Source organism: Polypterus senegalus, chromosome 4 (assembly GCF_016835505.1).
Source record: "Polypterus senegalus isolate Bchr_013 chromosome 4, ASM1683550v1, whole genome shotgun sequence".
NCBI classification, from domain to species: Eukaryota; Metazoa; Chordata; class Cladistia; order Polypteriformes; family Polypteridae; genus Polypterus; species Polypterus senegalus.
In genome coordinates this window covers 13,096,004-13,114,438 of record NC_053157.1, presented here as the reverse complement: position 1 = coordinate 13,114,438, position 18,435 = coordinate 13,096,004, and the positions used below count along the sequence as shown (strand labels likewise).

Genomic DNA, 18,435 nt, shown 5'->3' with positions numbered 1-18,435 from the left:
AGGAATGAAAGGATGCCACATCGTTTGATGGAAATGAAAATGATCAACCTATAATGGACTGAATTCAAAGACACCCCGAAAATCTAAGTGAAAAAATTATGTGGCAGGCAGGCTTGTCCATTTTGCTGAAATTTCGTTGCAGCAGCTCCAAATCATACTCAGTAGTTTGTATGGCCCCCACGTGCTTGTATGCATGCCTGACAACGTCCTAATGAGACGACGGATGGTTTCCTGGGGGATTTCCTCCCAGATCTTGACCAGGGCATCACTGAGCTCCTGCAAAGTCTGAGGTGCAACCTGGTGGTGTCGGATGGACCGAAACATAATGTCCCAGAATTGTTCTATTGAATTCAGGTCAGGTGAGTGAGCATGGGGGCCAGTCAATGGTATTAATTCTTTCATCCTCCAGGAACTGCCTGCATACTCTCGCCACACAAGGCCAGGCATTGTCATGTACCCGAAGGAACTCAGGAACCACTGCACCAGCATAGGGCCTAACAATGGGTCCAAAGATTTCATCCCGATACCAAATGGCAGTCAAGGTGCTGTTGTCTAGCCTGTAGAGGTCTGTGCGTCTCTCCATAGATATGCCTCCCCAGACCATCACTGACCCACCATCAAACCGGTCATGCTGAACAATGTTACAGGCAGCATAACGTTGTTCATAGCTTCTCCAGACCCTTTAACATCTGTCACATGTGCTCGGGGTGAACCTGCTCTCATCTGTGAAAAGCACAGGGCACCAGTGGTGGACCTGCCAATTCTGGTATTCTATGGCAAATGCCAATCAAGCTCCACGGTACCAGCCAGTGAGCACAGGGCCCATTAGAAGACGTCGGGCCCTCACACCACCCTCATGAAGTCTGTTTCTGATTATTTGGTCAGAGACATTCACACCAGTGGCCTGCCTGCTGGAGGTCATTTTGTAGGCTCTGGCAGTGCTCATCCTGTTCCTCCTTGGCCAAAGGAGCAGATAGTGGTGGGTCCTGCTGATGGGTTAAGGACCTTCTATGAGGAGCTATGTCCAGCTCTCCTAGAGGAGCTGCCCGTCTCCTGGTATCTCCTCCATGCCCTTGAGACTGTACAGGGAGACGCAGCAAACCTTCCGGCAATGGCACGTATTGATGTGCCATCCTGGAGAAGTTGGACTACCTGTGCCAGCTCTGTAGGCTCCAAGTATCGCCTCATGCTACCAGTAGTGACACTGACCGTAGCCAAATGCAAAATGAGTGAAAAAAACAGTCAGAAAAGATAAGGAGGGAAAAATGTCAGTAGCCTCCACCTGTTAAACCATTCCTGGTATGGGGGTTGTCTCATTGTTGCCCCTCAACTGCACTTGTTAATTTCATTAACACCAAAGCAGCTGAAACTTAAGGCAGAACTATCTAACATCTATCAATGATATTTCTTAAAATGTACCCTCCTTGAGGCAAATTAAAATAATTTATTTCAGAACTCAAAATCCAGGAAAGGCACTCTCCTTAAAGCTAACTGTAACAAAAAGGGAAAACTCCCCCTAAATATATCTTTATGCCCAAATTTTGAGTTCCAAATTAGTCTACAAGGAGTTCCACAAGGTTCTGTCCTCGGCCCTCTTCTCTTCTGTATTTATATACTTCCTCTTGGCCATATTATTCGTAGCTTTGGACTGGGTTATCATTTTTATGCAGACTATACTCAACTCTAATTCAATGTTAAAAGTGAAACTTCATCAGAGCTTTCTCAGCTCACAACTTGCCTCAGTGAAATTAAAACCTGGATGGAGCAGAACTCTTTAAAATTAAATTGCAACAAAACTGAACTCCTTCAAATTGGGACTAAAATGCAACTTAATAAAACGAGCTCCTTCCCAGTCCATCTTGGCGGTGATCTCATCAGACCTGCCTCAACTACAGAGAATCTTGGTGTCATTTTTGATTCCTCCCTTTCTTATTCCACCCACATAAATCACATTAAGAAACATTCTTACTTTCACCTCCGTAACATATCACGTGTTCGCTCCTTCCTCTCCTGTTCTAATGCTGAGAAACTTGTCCCTGCTTTTATCACATCCCGCATCGATTATTGTAATTCCCTACTGGCAGGTGCCCCTTCTAATCTTATATCACAGCTCATGCTTATTCAGAACTCTGCTGCAAGAGTCCTCACTCGAACCAGCAGCAGCGAGCACATCACACCCATCCTGCTTCGCCTTCACTGGCTCCCTGTGTCCTACAGAATTGAATATAAAATTCTACTAATAACCTACAAAGCCTCAAATAACCTCACACCAAACTACATCAATAACCTTCTCCATTACTATGTGCCTGTCCGCCCACTAAGGTCCTCTGATTCTGGTAATCTTGTTGTGCCCCACATTAATCTACACTCCATGGGCGACAGGGCCTTCAGCTGACTCCATGAATTCTTTTAAAAAACAACTCAGAACTCATCTGTTCAGTGAGGCTTTTAGCTCTACCTGTCAAGATGCTCATATAACCTGTGTGTGTGTGTGCTAGACCATCAATTATGTTGTCTGTTAGGCTTTTCTCTGAATTTACTATTATACTCTTATTTATTTATCTGGTTTAGTATGGGTTCGCTCCCCGGGTCCTCTCTGCGTGGAGTTTGCATGTTCTCCCCGTGTCTGCGTGGGTTTCCTCCGGGCGCGCTGGTTTCCTCCCACAATCCAAAGACATGCAGGTTAGGTGGATTGGCGATTCTAAATTGGCCCTAGTGTGTGCTTGGTGTATGTGTGGGTGTGTTTGTGTGTGTCCTGTGGTGGGTTGGCACCCTGCCCAGGATTGGTTCCTGCCTTGTGCCCTGTGTTGGCTGGGATTGGCTCCAGCAGACCCCTGTGACCCTGTATTCGGAGTCAGCGGGTTAGAAAATGGATGGATGATGGTTTAGTACAATGCTATGTACTATATACCCTACCATTCATTCTTAAACTCTGTAAAGTGCCTTGAGCATGGGAAAGGCGCTATATAAATTAAATGTATTATTATTATTATTATTATTATTATTATTATTACTATCGTTTTCGGACAAAGTGGGATATGTATTTTTTTGTCACAAACAGACCAAGGGTGTTGAATTGCATGAAAAATAAAGACACGCTGACTTTATAAATTAGATATTTAATGGAGTTAATGTAGGGCTGCGTCAACACGTACTGTATATATAAAAAAAAGTTAAAGTTTATTTTCATGCTTAATGGAAAGAAGGTTAAAGACATAATATTTCAACTGTATAGCCTTCATCAGGTATGAAAAGGAAAGAGCAGAGAGATAGTGCAGAATGCATCTGGCCATCTGCATAGGTAAAACAGGGAGACAGCTAGTAGGCTGTTATAAATGGAAAACTTTAAAAGCCCCTAGTAGGACACTTAACATCCATTGAGCGTAGCCACAGCAATCTCTATATTTGTTTTTTCACAGGGCTTCAAAAGACGCTTTTCAAAGAAAATCAGAAGGACCCAAACTCATTCTCAGCATAGGATTACATATTTCACTAGGTGTTGATGACCAGCTAACTTTTTCATCTCTCCCTTCATCTTATGGAATGGCACCTACCTACCTTTTCTCATTTCATCTCTCCTGTCTTTGTTTCTTCCTTCCCCTCCTATATATGTCACCTGCTTTTTCCTTTTCTGTTGCACACCTGATGAAGGCTATCCAGCCGAAATGTTGTGACTTTAACCTTTCTTTCTATTTAGTGTGGACATAACATTTACTTTTTTAATTATTCCATGTGTTGATGCATGCTGAAGCAGCCCAACACTTCTTCTTCTTATTCTTTAGGCTGCTCCTATTAGCGGTCGCCACATTGGATCATCTGTTTCCATATCTTCCTGTCCTCTGTATCTTGCCCTGTCACACCCACCACCTGCATGTCCTCTCTCATCAAATCCATAAAACTCCTCTTGGGCTTTGCCTACAAACTGTCCAACCTGAGGTGACTCTTGAATGTACAAATTTCTAATCCAGTCCATCCTCGTCACACCCAATGCATATGCTAACATCTTTAACTCTGCCACCTCCAGCTCCGTCTCCTTTTTTTGGGTCAGTGCCAGCTCCTTTCTCCAACCCATATAACATAGCTGGTCTCACTACTGTCTTCTAGACTGTCTCTTTCACACATGCTGGTATCCATCTATCACATATCACTCCTGGCACTCTTATCCACCCACTCCACTCTGCCCTCTGTTCTTCACCTGTCTTTCTCACTCCACGTAACTCTGTACTGTTGATCCCAGGTATTTAAACTCGTCCACCTTTGACGTCTCTGCTTCCTGCATCCTCATATTTCCACTGACCTCCCTCCCATTCACACACATGCATTCTGTCTTGGTCCTACTGACCTTCATTCCTCTCCTCTCTAGGGCATATTTCCACCTCTCCAGAGTTTCCTCAAACTACTCCCTACTCTTGTTACAGATCACAATGTCATCCACAAATATCATAGTCCATGGGGACTCTTGTCTAGTCTCCTCTGTTAACTTGTCCATCGCCATTCCAAATAAGAAAGGGCTCAGAGCCGATCCCTGATGTAATTCCACCTCTACCTTAAACTCATCCATCACTCCTACCGCTGGCCTCACCACTGTAACACTTCCCTCATACATATCCTGTGCCAATCTTACATACTTCTCTGCCACTCCCGACTTCCTCATACACAACTCCTCTCTCAGCACCCTGTCATACGCTTTCTCTAAGTCTACTAAGACACACTGCAACTCCTTCTGGCCTTCTCTATACTTCAACAATCTCAGTGCACACATTGCATCCGTGGTGCTCTTTCCTGCCATGACATCATACTGCTGCTCACTACTCATCATTTCCCTACTTAACCTAACTTCTACTACCCTTTCCCATATTTTCATGCTTGGCATATCGATTTTATAGATAGATAGATAGATAGATAGATAGATAGATAGATAGATAGATAGATAGATAGATAGATAGATAGATAGATAGATACTATCCCTCTGTAGTTACTACAGCTCTGCACATCACCCTTATTCTTAAAAATCAGTACCAGTACACTTCTCCACTTCTCATGCACTTCACTTTCCAAGATTGCATTAAACAATCTGGTTAAAAACTCCACTGCCATCTCTCCTAAACACCTCCATGATTCCACAGGTATGTCATCTGGACCAACAGCCCTCCCATTCTTCATCCACTTCATGGCTATCCTTACTTCCTCCTTGGTAATCCACTGCACTACCTGGTTCACTATCTCCACATCATCCAAACTTCTCTATCTTTCTAATTCTCTTCATTCATCAACTTCTCAAAATACTCTTTCCACCAGCTCAACACAGTCCCTTTGCTTGTGAGTATGTTTCCATCATTATCCTTTATCACTCTAAATGGCCGTTGATCTTACCCAGCTTGGTCCCTCTTTATAGCCAATTGGTACTGGTCATTTTCTCCCTCTTTAGTGTCCAACCTCTCATACAACTCATCATACGCTTTAGGTTTATCCTTCGCCGGCTCTCCCTTCACCTTATGCCTTATCTTGTGGTACTCCTGTCTACTTTCTTAACTTCTACAACAATCCCACTTCCTCTTTGCCATCCTCTTTCAGGCAGCTCTGCACTAACTCCATTAAATGTAATGACATCTTATTATTTTTCTTATACTTCTAGTGTATCTTAATTTCATTTCATCATTATGCATGTACTTTAAATTAAAATAACTTTAAAGTATATCATATAGTTCTTTTGAATTGTAATCTTTTCGAATTTACTTGATATGATAAATAATACGTTTTTATAATTGTTGGCAAAACCGCACAGAGTTCAAAATTATATTTTTGAAAATGAAATTGTTGACTTTAAGAGCGGAAAGCAATTGAAACCTTCGATGCGGTAGGCGAGGCCGCGAGTCGCGATACACCAGTGAGGTCACTTTCAGGAGACGGCTCGAGAAGAAGCGCGCGGCCGCGGGAGCGCGCCTCCAATGAACGAGCGAGCGAGTGAGCAAGGGAGGGCTGAGAGAGAAGGCGGAGCGTGCGGTTGCTATCCAGCGCCGTGCGTGACCTCATTGGCGTGCGCCTCGCTCGGCCCCAGTTCGCGAGACTGTAGTAGTGTATGTGTGTGTGTGTGTGTGTCTGTGTCTGTGTATGTGTTTCGGGCTCGGGAGAAGCCAGCGGCGAGGCTTTAGTCGGCTTACTACCCAGGTAGCTCCTCGCTGAGTGAGCAAAACCAACGTTCGAGCTACCCGAGGGGAGAGTCGAGGACTCGCCCGGTACCCGGGAGGGGCGAGGAGAGGAAACGAGCCGGGCGGCAGGGAGAGCGCACCGACTGCCCCAGTCGTGGCTGGGCTTCACCAATAGGTTGTAGTTTTGTTTAAACTGATCTAGGGTGTTCTGAAGGAAATTACAAAGAAAAAGAATTTCGAGAGCAATAAAATCGGCGAATATCGACAGCCTCGGCCAAAGAAAGTAGAGGGAGTGGAGTACCAGCGCCTCAAGGAATATTAAATAGCACCGAAATCCAAAGGAAGAAGAAGAAGCGCCGTGGAGGTGAATCCGGCACCTCGTGAACGGGAAGCCCGCCCGCCCGCGGTGTGTCGCCGCTCGGATGCTGCCTGTTAAAGGTCAGCGAAAGGTAAGCGTGCCCATCTTCATGTCGCTTTTTCAGTTGTTATGAGGTGCCGCTTTATTGTTGTCGCTTTCCTTTTGTTTTCACTCTGCCGTGCAAGTGCAGATGCGTTGTGCAGCGTGCACTTAAAAACGCCTCAAGTGTGAGGTGTGTGGAGTATAAAATAACTTCAGTTCTGTGCCTGGTGTGTTTGCTGCCTTTTTGCTTTTTTTTTTAAATTTTATTTTATTATATTTTATTTTTGGATGGGATATGTGCATAATGAGAGCATGCCTGTCGTACAAAAAAGTGCTAATTTAATATGCTGTCCACGTTGGTTGGCCTGCGTGTGTGCGCGCTGAGCAGCTTGAAGAAAAGTTTCTCTCTAACGGTCTGTACGACCCCAGTGCCAGAGGCCGAAGGTGCAGACATTTTTGTAAGATCACCCGTGTGTTTCATGACGGCTGTGGGAGTCCTTGCACTTTTTATGGTGATTTCTTGCTCCGAAAATGGTACATATATAATAATAACCACTTTTGTAATTGAGCTTTTTTTAGGGATTATTGGAATTTACTACTGCAAGATCGCCGTTGCCGGTTGAATACACGCCTCTCCACTGAGTAACGGTTTCTTCTGCCTGTGCATGCGGTGATGCTCTTTTGGTTGCAGGCTAGCATGTGAATGTGTGCGCCCTTGGGCTGGGAGATAGCGAGAGAACCTATTTTGTTCCCTTGCGTACTTGCAGACTACCGAGTCTTATTATACCCGCAGCAGGTTGTCTCATGTGTCTGGTTATGTATGCTCCAGTTATAGTTCATCTATGATAAAGCTTAGTTGAAACGAGGTTTTAATGAAGAGCTGTCAGGAGTGTGCATCTCTCCAGTCACTCTTTCCAGTAGAACGTGAATGGAAGTGGAAGCCTCTTGTCATCCCAGTGAGAGACACATACGGACTTTGACAAATAAGAAGAGACCTTTCAGTCCATCAAACTCGTTTCTTTAGCTAATAGTTTAGCTTTCCCAATATCACATCCAGGTACATCTTTAAAGTTGTCAGGGTTTCTGCTCCAGCTCCATGACTTGATAGTTTGTTTCAGATTCTCACAATTATTTTCTTAAAGAAGTGCTTTCCTGTCTTCAGTCCTAAATGCATTTCCCCTTAATTTCCACTGGTGTCTTTGAGTACTGTATGTGATTCACCCTTAAATGAATTCTGCTGGATCTTCTTTATCAATGACTTTGATTATTTTGAAGACCCTGATTAGGCCTCCCACACAGTGTTCTCCTCTTGAGACTAAATAGGTTTTATTTTCCGAGTCTGTCTGTCCAGATCTCTGGATACACTTGGTTGCTCTCCTCTGCACGGCTTCAAGTGATGCTGTTTCTTGTATTGTGGTGACCAGATCTGCACATGATACTCCCGATGCAATTTCACTTCTGCATCATATAGTCTAAGCATAATGTCCCGCATTTTATGTTGAACAGTTTTTAGGATATACCCTAAATTTTTATTTGCCTTTTTACTTGCTTCTGCACAACTGCTTAGACGATGAAAACATTACGTCAACATAAATCTTTAAATCCATTTTGGAAGTTACTTCCTCTAGGACACTGCTTCCTATCTTGTATTTATGATTGCTGTTGCGTTTGCCTATGTGTAGCCCTTTGTACACTTTCTTCTTTAAACTGCATTTTCCAAGTGTTTGCACAGTTCTGAAACTTGTCCATGTAGTAGTAGTAGTAGTAGTTTATTTATATAGCGCCCTTCACAGACAAGAGGTCACAGAGCGCTGAACAGCAAATACAGAATAAATACAAACAGTTGAAGGAAAAAACATAAACAAAAGCAGTAAAAAAAAAAAAAAATAAATAAATAAATAAATAAATAAATAAACAAACTGGAACTATTTAGCACTAATTAAAAGCTTGTTTAAAAAAAAATGTTTTTAGTTGTTTTTTAAAAGAATCAACAGACTCGACTCCACGCAGACAACAAGGCAGGCTGTTCCATAATCTTGGTGCCACAGACTGAAAGGCACGATCCCCACGGGTTTTTAGCCGAGTGCGTGGGACAACTAAAAGGCCCTGTTGACCAGATCTTAGAGTCCGGCAAGCTGTATGGCGTTGGAGCAGGCTGGTTAGGTACTCAGGAGCCTGTCCATGCAAAGCTCTGAAAGTGAGTACCAAAATTTTAAAATGAATTCTATAAAACACTGGGAGCCAGTGCAGTGTGTACAGAATGGGAGTGATATGATCACTCCGGCTAGCACGAGTTAGGAGCCTGGCAGCTGCATTTTGAACTAACTGGAGGCGTGACATGTCTTCTGGAATTATTTTTGATGCCTCCTGGGTGTCTGCAATTTCTCCAATTTTAGTACCATATGCACATGTTAAAAGTTTACTAACTATAAGCAGATTCTGTCATTTATACCAATTAAACTAATGTTCCACAAGGCAGTGAACCGAGCGCTAGTCCATTACAGGGCGCACTTGCAAAAGTCATCATAGCAATATATCCTTTGGCCAATGTTTCCCAGTCGTAGTCTCTACCTTTAGTTAATGGCGTGTTGTTTTTAAATTTGTTGCTCCCTTTTTCCCTCCTTATGGCATTCTAGTTATGGAATTTCCTGCTGTGTGTTTTGCTTTAGAGGTAGTTTTATTAATTTAGATTTATGTATACATGAGTTAATACATTCATTTTTTTTTACCCTTGTTTTCTTTGGGGTGTGGGGAGCTGGGGGCTTTTTCTGGCCACACAGAACCAAGGTCATTGCTGGAAGCTGTTTTTAAGAGTTCAGTTTATATCAAGCACAAATAATAAACAAAAGCAAATAAACCTGAAATTACAAATAAACCTGAGTTACCTTGCTAGTTGTAGGACAGTTTATACCTAAGTTTAGTTAAAATGAGTGTTGTAAAAAGTACAACAACATTAACTGATAAAGAAAATACATTTTTAATGGGGAAGTTAGTATGGATAGTTTGTTACACCAAAACTTATTTCCTCAAAAATTAAATGGGCAAAAATGCGTAAATAGATATTTTTGAGTTTGCAATCTGGATTAACGCACAGAAAAATGAACGAGTTTATGCATGGATTCTGAGCCACATCCTCTGATTAATTGGCTGATTTGAAAACCAAAAGCTAAAATGCTTGTCCACCTCATGGATATACAGAACATGCTAATTTTGCCCAGAGAGTAGCAGTGTCTGGAATCAAACCTCAAGCACTCTGAGGTGACTAAACATTGGTGTTGTAGTTGGAGGGAGAGACCCGGTAATGGTTACCCAGGACCCTTGGAGGGTGCCGCGATGCCTGGAATGAAGTTTGTTTTCTAGAGGAATAAGCCCACAGAAACCGCTTATATATTGGACCTAGAGTTCTGTGCTATATCTCTGTGACTACACAATCTACCATACCACTAGACTTTTTTTAATAATTTGAAGAAATTTTACGCCAGCGATTTTTATCATGCAAGTCTGAGATCATTGTTGGAAAGGTCAGTACTGCCTTTTCTCTTATCAGACTAAGGAAATCATATAGTTGGTTAATTCTAATGTTTGTGTCTTGTGTGTTGGTATTTGTGTAATATGATAGATTTAACTTATTTGTCCCATGGGGGGAATATTTGTCTCTGTACAGATGTTCAAATAAATATAATAACATACAAATACAAGAATTACTAAAAAGAATGAAAACTTCTATGTTGACTTTGGTTGCCATTGGTATAAAGAAACCACAGTAGTGTTTCTTGATTTAACATTTTGGGGAAATTATCTGACATTTTCTGTACCAGTCATTCTGAGAGTACATGAGCAGGAATTTTAAAGTTACTTGCTTTTATAGTGACCATCCCTTTATACTGTTCTCTTATGAATAAGGAGGGAATGTGGCCAATCTAAGTAAAAAAGCCATTAAAATATGTGTTGTGCTCTTTGTCATAAAGTACTTTGACGTCTAGAGTGGTTTTCAAATGGGCTTTGGCAGTGTTTGTTTCAGTTGTTGTATTCCTTGTGACTTGAAATAGCAGGCCAGTGAAAAGGGTGTCAGTTTTCCTTGCAAGAAGTTCTTGCCCATTATAAACCGTCTTCAAGCAGTATAAATTAGGTGTGATTTTATTTAGCACATATTTTATGAAGTACTTTCACATGCAGTTCTGTCTCAAGGTTGCTACCAAAGCAAGCAGAAATAAAGTACGCCATTTTATGTTAAAAATCTGCTTAGCCCAATGCAGGGTTGCAGGATATGAATAAGATTGTCTGTCCTGGCAGGAAGCAACCGTCCATGTGGATAGAGTTGCAGTTGTTAGGTGTTCAAAGAATATGGAGTTTTTAAGGAAATGTCCACACAGATACTTGGTGAACATGCAGATTTCACATCAATACCCCCTGAAGCACTAAGACTCTGTGGGGCAGCTGTGTTAATTACTCTGCATCCCGTAATGCGGTGTCAATGTGTCCATTCTAATAGCAAATAATAAAAAAGCATGTACTATGTTTAGCTCATATTTTTTTGTATGTAATTTATATATCTATACATATATAGGAGAGTTGGGATCCGAAAGAGTGTGTTTGTGGAGGGATGGAGAGTTAAGGCAGATGGGGGAGACACGTGATCATCTCCCCTCTCCTTCACCTCATTTCTTTCACTTAATTTCGCTCTGAGCTGAGCTCCGCAGCTGACGCGGTCTTGCCGTTCTTTTTCCTTAGTGCTTAGTCCTCTCTCCTTTAACGATTTATATAAAGGAGAGTTGGGATCCGAGAGACTGTGTTTGTGGAGGGATGGAGAGTTAAAGCAGGTGGGGGAGTCACGTGATCATCTCCCCTCCCATTCACGTCATTTCATTCACTTCATTTCGCTCCGAGCTGAGCTCCGCAGCTGACGCGGTCTTGCCGTTCTTTTTCCTTAGTGTTTAGTCCTCTCTCCTTTACTGATTTATATAAAGGAGAGTTGGCATCCGAGAGATTGTGTTTGTGGAGGGATGGAGAGTTAAAGCAGGTGGGGGAGTCACGTGATCATCTCCCCTCCCATTCACCTCATTTCGCTCCGAGCTGAGCTCGGTAGCTGACGCGGACTTGCCGTTCTTTTTCCTTAGTGTTTAGTCCTCTCACCTTTACTGATTTACTGTTTACTGGACGCAGTACTTACTGAATAGTATTTTTTCCTTTAGTTTTTCTACTTAGTGTTTCTTAGTGTTTAGTAGACGCGGTGTGCCAGTGTTCCCGGCGGTGTTGCGGTTTACTGTTACTTTTTACTTCGTTTTTGTACTTTAGTGTTTAGTAGATTTTACTGTTGTTCCCAGTGGTGTTGCCCTTTTTTACTTTATCTCATTTAGTGTTTGGTAGACTTTTACTTTATCTCATTTACTGTTGTTTAGGTGGTGTTGCCGTTTTTCTCGTTTCCATTTTTTATATAGCATGTTCATGAATTAGTCATAGAGAAAATGAATATATTTTGTCTCCAGGAGGACGAACCAAAAATGTTGTATATAAAGAAGCTCTGTAAGTCGTATATAGATACATAATTATTCCAACTACAGCGACTGCAGCGAAGCGCACAAGGTCTGCTAGTTACAAGTATATAATACCAGTACATTCTGGCTTGGTGTGTAAAGTTTTGCACTGTAAGGCCAGGTTTATACACTTCACGCGACACATGCTACAACAAACTCTCCTGCTATGCAACTGTTTTGCTGTTTATAATTACTTGTGTACTTTACGGAAATCTGGAGGAATCCACCAGGTGGCAGTGTGAGATATCATCACGGTAAGAACAGGTTTGGCTTCGCTGTGTTGTGAATTGCCTGGAACACCCGTCACATTCCAATGACACCTTACCGCAATATCTCTGGAAAGGATGTTTAATGATTAAATCCATCAATCCAGGGATGTGTCTGTTCCAGCAAGCATTGGGAACGAGGTTGAAACAATCCCTGGATGGGGCCTCGGCTCATCGCAAGGTGAATACAAGCACTCACATACACTAGCGTCATTTTAGTGTCACCAAATCTGCATATCTTTGGAAGGAAACTGGAGCACACTGAGGAAACCCAGCAGGAAAACATGTAAACTCCAGGCAGAGGATACCAGTGACGTGACTCCCTGCAAGACAGCAGTGCTACTGTTCTGCCACCGTGTCGCCCCCATGTGTGTAATTAACAGTGTTCATTATTTAAACGAAATTAACGATTTATCTGTGAAATGTAACATCATCATGAAAGTGATATCAAGTATAAATCTTAGGATTCTAAATGTGCAGAGAGTTGGAGTATTTAATGTGTTCTGTGTGTCGATCTATTGCTGTTTGCCGCTGCTGTCAGGTTAGGAGAAAGCCCCAATGTGAGACTTTTAAAATGTATTGTGCCAATATGATCGGGAATATGCAACACTTGAATATAAAAAAACCATGATTGCATTTGTATGTTGGCATTTTGCTTCACCACATGGAACCATTCATCAAACATCGACGCACACACATCGATCTCGTAGGATCTGCAAAGTGGCTTTCTGTCACATGTAGATAGTAAACAGAGACTCTGAAGTCACATTCCAACTTTTAGCACACTGCGCCCCCTGACTTTTTGCTGGTATTGCCACTTGAACACATGTCGTGTAAATTTCTGAGGACCTACTTGGAGGATGTGTCAAATGAACGCAGAGGATGCGGGTGCATACGAGTTCTGAGTGTGAAGTATAAACGAGCCCAAAGGAGGAATGATTTCCAGTTTAATCTTCATCAATGACTGGTTCAGCCTTGACAAGTAACATAGCATGATTGTACCAGAGTTGAAAAAATAAAATATTTATATTATTCTTCAATCGTGTAATTATAAATTAATTTTAGCAAAGTACTTTATGTAAGCAAATTATAAAATCAGAAACCCAATGTCCGTTTTATTTCTGTAAAGCCCCTTGTGATTTTTTTAATTACAAAGTAATTAAAAGTGTTTGGTTGTTCATTTGGAGCAGTTGTATGTTAAGTGACTCATCAGGGCAGCTAGAAAGTCAGTCATAGTAAGTGAACTGGCAACTGTGTAGTTACATTACAGAAGCAAGACTTACACAAGGGAGTAAGTAGTTTTTGTTAACCAACACAACTAATTCAGCTGTACAAAAGAGTTAAAAGTTTAGTTGTTTCAAAATGCAAAAAGGAAAAGTTGGATCAGTTGTGATTTGTTTGATAGTGGCTCACCTATACACTTACTGTTGACAGGGATATGAAGGTCTGCAGAGCAGAAGTCATCAAAGTCAGTTCAATGTTAATAGTTGGTCACTTTTAATGTTTTACAGCATCGGGAAAAAGACAAAGTTTGCACTGGACGATCTCTCATTTTATGTAGTACGCAGCGATGACACACATTTGGACTTTTAAACTTTGTTATTAATTAAAGCGTGTAATAAAAATAGTCTGAATTGTTGATAAATAGATCAACTGCAATACATTCTGAATTCTGAAAACTGAAATTGCAAGACTGACTGCATGTAGCACTTTTCTGCGGTTAGCATATTTTGATCCCTGTACAGTATGTATTGTTTCTCTTCTAACATTGAAGGATTACCACTGTGTTTCTATAACCCAAGGTAACACATTCAGAAGATGTGATGTCAACCAAGTAGACCATTGTGAAACTGCAGCACATCAACCAAAATAAAACATGCTATATTTGGCACTTGAAAGCAAGAGAAAAAAAGAGTTGGCCGTTGAATAAAATTGTATGTATATTATGTGTGTGTGTGAATATAAGAGAGATGGAGAGCAATATCTGTTGGAGCTAATAACAGTTGCAAATACTAGTAGTGTTGTTAGGTGTTAACTAAGTAGTGCTAATTATGGTATTATTCATATTGAATGTTTACATTAAAATATATTTTCTGAAAATGTGCAAGTTAAAAAAAATGGCTGCTGAATTTTTTAAATTGTTTATTCAAATAAATGGCTTGAATAAATTGGCCTTTGACTAAGTATATATTTTCATTTATAAATGTTTGAAATTAAATTAAGAAGATGGATTGATGAAGTAATTTTTGTCTTGTTGAACTTGTCTGTCATTTTAACGATCTTCACTTTAAAATGATTAAGTTCAGTAATGACTTTAGACAGAGTAGATATCTGCTTTAACTGATAGCGAAAATTCAGGTTTGGTTGAATATTTAGAACCCATTTAAAATGTAATCATAGGCCTAATATGTCAAATTGGCAAGGTGGAGCTGAAATGGCAAATGTTTAAATACCTTGGTTTAAGCAAAGTATGCAGTCATGTCATTCTTACCTTAAAATGAAGATCCTGTGGTCAGTGTTACAATATTCATAACTTTATAAACAATTTCTATTACACAACTACAGTATTACAGAGACAAGTATCTGTATGTATTATTCAAACTAAATTATATGACTTGTATAAGATTGATGTTTGTTTTTTATGCAGAGTTTATATTCTATAGGTATTTTTTAAAGGCAGTTTTTGCCAGCCTTACTTTGACTGGAGTGATTGTTGCAAAAACCCTGATTCTGACTCGCTTCCCTTAAGTGTTTTTATAGTGTTTGTGCATTTAAAATATTTAGTTTATTCTGAAGTTGTACTTCCAAACATAAATGTATAAACCCTGTCTGAGTATATAGTACTTGTACAGTGGTGTGAAAAACTATTTGCCCCCTTCCTGATTTCTTATTCTTTTGCATGTTTGTCACACAAAATGTTTCTGATCATCAAACACATTTAACCATTAGTCAAATATAACACAAGTAAACACAAAATGCAGTTTTAAAATGATGGTTTTTATTATTTAGGGAGAAAAAAAATCCAAACCTACATGGCCCTGTGTGAAAAAGTAATTGCCCCCTTGTTAAAAACTAACCTACCTGTGGTGTATCACACCTGAGTTCAATTTCCGTAGCCACCCCCAGGCCTGATTACTGCCACACCTGTTTCAATCAAGAAATCACTTCAATAGGAGCTGCCTGACACAGAGAAGTAGACCAAAAGCACCTCAAAAGCTAGACATCATGCCAAGATCCAAAGAAATTCAGGAACAAATGAGAACAGAAGTAATTGAGATCTATCAGTCTGGTAAAGGTTAGAAAGCCATTTCTAAAGCTTTGGGACTCCAGCGAACCACAGTGAGAGCCATTATCCACAAATGGCAAAAACATGGAACAGTGGTAAACCTTCCCAGGAGTGGCCGGCCGACCAAAATTACCCCAAGAGCGCAGAGACGACTCATCCGAGAGGTCACAAAAGACCCCATGGCAGATTTCCAAGACGCAAACCACTGTTAAGCAAAAAGAACATTAGGGCTCGTCTCAATTTTGCTAAGAAACATCTCAATGATTGCCAAGACTTTTGGGAAAATACCTTGTGGACTGATGAGACAAAAGTTGAACTTTTTGGAAAGCAAATGTCCCGTTACATCTGGCGTAAAAGGAACACAGCATTTCAGAAAAAGAACATCATACCAACAGTAAAATATGGTGGTGGTAGTGTGATGGTCTGGGGTTGTTTTGCTGCTTCAGGACCTGGAAGGCTTGCTGTGATAGATGGAACCATGAATTCTACTGTCTACCAAAAGATCCTGAAGGAGAATGTCCGGCCATCTGTTCATCAACTCAAGCTGAAGTGATCTTGGGTGCTGCAACAGGACAATGACCCAAAACACACCAGCAAATCCACCTCTGAATGGCTGAAGAAAAACAAAATGAAGACTTTGGAGTGGCCTAGTCAAAGTCCTGACCTGAATCCAATTGAGATGCTATGGCGTGACCTTAAAAAGGCGGTTCATGCTAGAAAACCCTCAAATAAAGCTGAATTACAATAATTCTGCAAATATGAGTGGGCCAAAATTCCTCCAGAGCGCTGTAAAAGACTCATTGCAAGTTATCACAAACGCTTGATTGCAGTTATTGCTGCTAAGGGTGGCCCAACCAGTTATTAGGTTCAGGGGCAATTACTTTTTCACACAGGGCCATGTAGGTTTGGATTTTTTCTCCCTAAATAATAAAACCATCATTTAAAAACTGCATTTTGTGTTTACTTGTGTTATATTTGACTAATGGTTAAATGTGTTTGATGATCAGAAACATTTTGTGTGACAAACATGCAAAAGAATAAGAAATCAGGAAGGGGGCAAATAGTTTTTCACACCACTGTATATCATGACATGCTGTATTTCTATTTGGTAATTATAACTTGGTGTAAGTTAGTAATTTTAAAATGATCTTGTTTTGTAGGTAATGCTTACAGTTGTTAAATTGACTTTGCATTGGGTTAAATAACCATACATATGTCTAATACTTTATGTGAATTCACTTGGTGTATGGTTGATTGTCTGTTACCTGTACCAAGTCTCTTCAGTTTTCGTGTCCATGAGAGCACGTAGTCCATGCTGACACCACCCAGTTCGAGGCCAATGAAATGTTAGCTGTGGTCTCATTTCATATTGTTTTCTTTGCAAGAAGATAAAGTTATTTTTGTATTCTCTTTATGCATTGCTTTTTATTTGTTGTCTGTGTACAAGACTTTCCTTAGAAAGAAAGGAATAATGTTAAGAGATTTATTTAATACTTTTGGGTGCGTCACCACCCAGACCTTCTGTATTTTTAACGAAGGTCACTTTCTGATGTAGAATGGCACTTAAAAGCTGACTTTCCCTACTGTTCACAAGGCATGCTCACATGCTCTTTACTGTCCTTCACTTGCATGTTTCAGATGACTCTGTCTTGCTCCTTAATGACAGAGTGCTCTTGTCACTGAACCTAATGTTCCACAGTACTTTACTAATGGTAATTTTCCATTCTCTGATACTAATCTTAGCTAATAGACTACTAATTGTAATGTAAAATGCATTTTAGACCATGTATTTTGTCTTATTGTTTTGAGGTTTGAATGAGCAAACCTAAATGATGAAATTGCTGAACCTTTTGTTTTTCCCTTTTGCAAACATTTCAACAAACTTTCACAACTCTTGTTATGTTCACATCATCATTCTTGTCTGCATTGCTTACTGCATTCCTCAGTCATCATCACACTTATTCATCAGGGTCATCTGCATAATTTGTACTACAGTAGGTCTGTATATGTAAGGGCCTCCATTTTTTTTTTTTTTTAAGTATATGATAAATGTAATCTTATTTTAGGTTGTTTGAGGTTACAGTAGTTTTGCCTGGCAGCTTCAGAATCCTGGGACCCATCCTAAGTGGAGTTCATAGGGGTCTCACTCTGTCTCTATATTTTTTTTCCCCATTTCCCTCTTGAATCCAAAAGATGTGAAGGTTAGGCAAATTTGTAACAGTAAATACAGTTGATATGAAGACTGGCGCCCTGTCAATTGTTGGTTTCTATATTGCTCTTGAAGATTCCAGAATAAGCATCAGATACTAGCAATCCTTATATATGATTTGATAGTATCCGTATGTATGGTGTTCGAGTCAATACCCCATATGTATGGTGTTTGCGTCAATACTTCGACTCAATACTGGAAGTTGTAAGCGATGGATACGTTTTTGTGGGATGCCAGATAGAATAGCATTACAGTGATCTATAAGTGAGGTGACTAGGGCATTAATCAATACTTCAGTACCGTGTTGCGTAAGAACAGGACGAAGTCTAGAAATGTTTCGGAGATGGAAGAAAGCAGTCCGCGAAATGTTACTTATATGAGAGGAATTCGTTAATAATAATAATAATAATAATAATAATAATAAATTGCCTTTATTAGTGTATAAATGGATATAAATAATTACATTTAAACGATTCACCAAAATCTGTTGTATGTAAACGATGCTGTTTTAATCATTATTGTTTTTTCATCAGAAAACCCAGTTTCCACGTCTATGTGTATCAGTTTAAATGGCACTTTTACCACTCGCAG

General features: G+C 40.4%; 1 protein-coding gene across 1 annotated transcript in view; it reads left to right on the top strand.

The window, feature by feature from the left end:
- The first annotated feature begins 6,061 nt into the window (after positions 1-6,061).
- The window catches only part of fbxw7 (F-box and WD repeat domain containing 7), a 361,272-nt gene continuing 348,898 nt past the window's right edge, over positions 6,062-18,435 (top strand). The window contains exon 1 of the mRNA XM_039750255.1: positions 6,062-6,598. The gene's annotated coding sequence lies outside the window, so the exon portion shown is untranslated. The remainder of the gene's footprint in view (positions 6,599-18,435) is intronic.